Genomic DNA, 4,059 nt, shown 5'->3' with positions numbered 1-4,059 from the left:
CTCCTGTAGTAATTTGATGGTATCAGGTCATAGTGTTAGATCCTTGATCCATTTTGAGTTGACTTTCTTATAAGGTGCTGTGGCCCAGTGGGTTAAGCCACATCCTGTAGAGTCAGCATACCATATGGACATCAGTTCAGATCCGGCCACTCCACTTCCATTTCAGTTCTCTGCTAATGTGCTTGGGAAAGTAGCAGAAAATGAGCCAAGTTCTTGGACCCCTGCACCCATGTGGGAGACCTGGACGAAGCTGCTGGCTCCTGGCTTCACTCTGGCCCAGCTCTGGCAGCTGTATTGAGAATGGACTGTAGGGAAGGAATCAAGAGAGGAAATGAACAAACCATTTCAGAGACTTGTAAAATCCTCTAGCTTGAATAAAATGTGGGTCCTGAGAGCCATAGCTAAGATGACCTTGCCAGAGGTAAGAAACAGGCTACAAAATCAGTGGGAGAAAGGGAAATGCTGAGTGGTTAGAACTGGAGGTGACATGAGGTAGGAGATGTAAGAAAGTCAGATGATGAGCCTAGACATACACAGGACAGTGGCAGACATTCTTGTCTCTTGGAGAGCGTTCTTGCCCTTCACAGATCATCTGAGTTGCTAAAAAGCACCTGCTACATGGCAGAGATGGTGCACCAGACCCATAACAGTATGGATTCTGCAGCTGTGCTGTGAGTTTAAATTCCATTTTGGACAAGTGACAGACTCTTCTTTGTGCCTCAGTTTCTTCATCTGTAAAACAGGCATGATAATATTGCATATATCATAGCAGTGTTGACCTTAATGAGTTAAAAAGTAGAAGTATTTAACCTGGCACATGGTAAAAGTTAAGTATATAAATAGTTATTTTTAGTGGAATACAGAATAGCTATGGTCAAGAGCTTGGACCCTGGAGGCAACCCACCTACATTCAAATCCTGGCTCTGTAGAGTCTGACTTTTAGTTCCAGCATCCAGGTTGAATGGATGCATCAGTTACCTTTACTGTGGTTACAGCTGCAATTGATTTTAAAGTTAAAGATAATCTCAACAAAGCCATGATAAATCTTCACACTCAGGACAACAACCAAGATTGTATATGCTTTTGATACTCAGGGTTTGGGAGATAAAGCTGTGTACCACACCGTTGCTGGAAGTTCAAGTTCCTATTCTGTGGCAGGTCCCATACAAAGCACAACAAGGCTGGAGACAACATGGGAGCCCTTGATTGTCAAGAAGAAAGAAACAAATGGACAGTTGAGATGCTGCCAACCAACTTGTTGAGTTATTATCTGTTTAATTAGAGTGACTACCACTTGTAACTCACCTGTCCTGGGTTCTAGATGTGGCATATTACAAACCGCAGCTTTCACATTGATGGCATTTACCTTACTTGTTGAAACACTGTGGTGTGCATTTCTTTAATAAACAGCAGAAATAAATCCTGGCAATGCTCCTCCTTAGAAGCTAGAAGATTTGGGGCAGGTTACTAAATTTTCCTCTGTGTGATTTCTTTATAAAATGAAGATAATTATAGGCCCCACCTCGTAGGATTATAATAGATGAGTATATATGCAGTGCATACACTCAAGTTTATAGGTCCGATGTACTGAAGAGTGTCTTTGGAATTTCCCATCCTGTTCTTTTCCATCATTGACATCAGCCCAAGCTTGGTGGAGTTACCATGAGCTGCTTCCAAAGCAGAACACTGCCCCTCACTCTTCTCAAACAAGTAGGACTCCTGGGTTCTGAGGCAGAGGACCTTTTATGAAAACATCCAGGCCCACACATAGGATCAATTTTAGTTGCCACAGATACTTTCTAAAGCAGACTTTGTGATATAGTTTGATCCTTCTCCCTTCCCCCATTTTAACAATAAATTACTTCTTATTTAATGCCTCAGAGACTACATTTTACTTTTGAAAATACTTCTCGTTAGGGTAACATTCGTTTTGCTCTGTATCAGTATCGGTTTGATTAGTTGGAGTTGTGTGCAATGGAGATGGACAGGACTGCAACAAGATAATTTTCCTTCATACATAAAGGTCTGAGCTGTCCAGCAGCTTTGCTCACTTGTGGGTACCTACAATATTGTTGGGTGTCCACATCTCCATGTTTGGTGTCTTGGTGTTTGTCAGTCCTTGTGATGTTACTTTAATCTCTGTAGTCCAGCATGGCTAGGTGGCATAACCACATTCCAAGCAGCAGGATGAGGAGAAAGGGGGCATGAAAAAAGGAGACCCAGGAATCCTGGGCAACTCAGGTTCACATTCCAACAGCCAGAACTTTTGTCAAATTGGATGACCATATGCTCAGCCAAAACTGCTAACTGAATTCACTATTACAAAAGAGAAAGAAGAATACATTTGAAGCTACTACTACAATTGTAACAATTTTTATTAATTGGTAAATTTCTTGAAGCTTTTTTTGACCAATGATTTCAAAACTACCATGTCACATATTTAGAATTAAAGTTTTAGAATTGGAGTATTTCAATGAAAACAAAAAAGTCAAACCTAAAAAATGAAAAAATGCAAATTCAAACTACTACTTAGCAAGTGTTACAAGACACATTGAAACATTTCTCACAAGATTATATTCAGCTGTATTCTGCATCCATGTTTTTCCACAAATAATGTATATACAGAAGGCACTTTTTAAGTGGCTAGGATGTAACAATGAAGTGCAGCAGTAAAAGAACATCAAGGATCTAAAGTTGACTACATACTTGCACTAGAGCCTCAAATGAGACCAAAGCGTGCCAGTCCCTGGCCTGATAGAGAGTAGTCATATGGTGGGGAATCCAACATAGTTCATTTTTATTCCTCTTTGGAGGGAAGTGTTGCAAGGGCTAGCATACTTTTATAGCAGAGACCAAAAAGATGGCACTAGTCCAAGAAAGCAAGAGGTCAGCAAGTTGACTACAGGACTTGAGAAATGAAATGCTGACAAAACTTTACTGAGAATCTGTGAGAATAACTGGACCTGCAGTAACTAAGACTCATTTGCTATGCTAGAAATCTGAAAACATTTTTATTTAAAAAATGCTTTAAAGTATCTGATTTTTAGCACTAACTCAGATCTGAAGTACAGAATGACTTAAAACACCCAACATGAACAGTCATGGTCAAAAACACAACCTTTCTGGGAATTTGAGCCTCACAAGCCATCGGGAAAAGAAATGGAAATATTTGATCGCGTTAAAGTCACTAATATTTAGAAAGCCTCAGTTGCTTGAGGGGACGTTTCCTGCATTTAGTGCAAAAGCCAGTTTATTCCAAGAAAAATACAGAGAACTGTTCTGTTGGGAGGTAGTAAAACAACCAAGGATCAAGCAGGCCTTTAACAAATAGTCCTTTATTGCCACAGAAATCCCCTGGTATCCCTGTTTCCTGAATCACTCTAGTGTCTGACTACAGGGCTCACAGAGACAAAATGCCCTATGCATCTCCCTTCCTCACAGAAGAACTTTGGAGCTGGATTTGCTGCTTGTCTCTGCAGCCTGGTGTGGATCTGTAGATCCAGGTTAGGACCTCTTGGAGTTTGTTGGGGAGAGTACGGGTTGGGGCGGACCACGCTTTCACACCAGGTGGCAGCTGATTCCTTTGTCAATGGACACAGTGACTTCTCTGTGCCTTCACTTGAAACGCTGCAAAGATGGCCAGACATCTTTGGCCTGTTTCCGGAGATGACTGAAATGCCAATGATTATTTTAACTGCCATCTATTGCTTGTCTACTCTGTGCAGGTTATATGCTGTTTTTCCAATCCTTAAAATAGTCCTTACAGATGGGAATTAGGTCCATGAAGTATACAGATGAGGAAGCCAGGGTTTAAAAGGTTAAATGATTCAAAGGCAGCCAGCCTGATTCCACAGAATGTTTTCCCATACTCTTGTCTCTTATATATCTTAATTTTTTTCAAACGTATCTAATTTCTGGGCCAAAATAAGCAATGTTCCTACCCTGGGCCTAAAGCTGCCACCACCTGGTCCCTAGTCCCCCAATATCTTAAATAGTGTGTAAAAATTAAAATATGTGTTTATTCTGAGAGCTGAACCTGCATAAAATCCACCTAAATTC

The 4,059-nt window shown here is 40.8% G+C and overlaps 1 pseudogene across 1 annotated transcript; it reads left to right on the top strand.

Moving 5' to 3' along the window:
* Window positions 1–406: 406 nt before the first annotated feature.
* Window positions 407–2,850, top strand: LOC100338958 (CDGSH iron-sulfur domain-containing protein 1 pseudogene; annotated as a pseudogene). The gene is made up of 2 exons (XR_016214593.1): window positions 407–421; window positions 930–2,850. The product of XR_016214593.1 is annotated as a CDGSH iron-sulfur domain-containing protein 1 pseudogene (transcript).
* The last annotated feature ends 1,209 nt before the right edge of the window (window positions 2,851–4,059 follow it).

This window comes from Oryctolagus cuniculus, chromosome 1 (genome assembly GCF_051225735.1).
Source record: "Oryctolagus cuniculus isolate XC-2025 breed Fujian yellow rabbit chromosome 1, ASM5122573v1, whole genome shotgun sequence".
Lineage (NCBI taxonomy): Eukaryota > Metazoa > Chordata > Mammalia > Lagomorpha > Leporidae > Oryctolagus > Oryctolagus cuniculus.
This window is presented reverse-complemented; position numbering and strand designations above follow the sequence as displayed.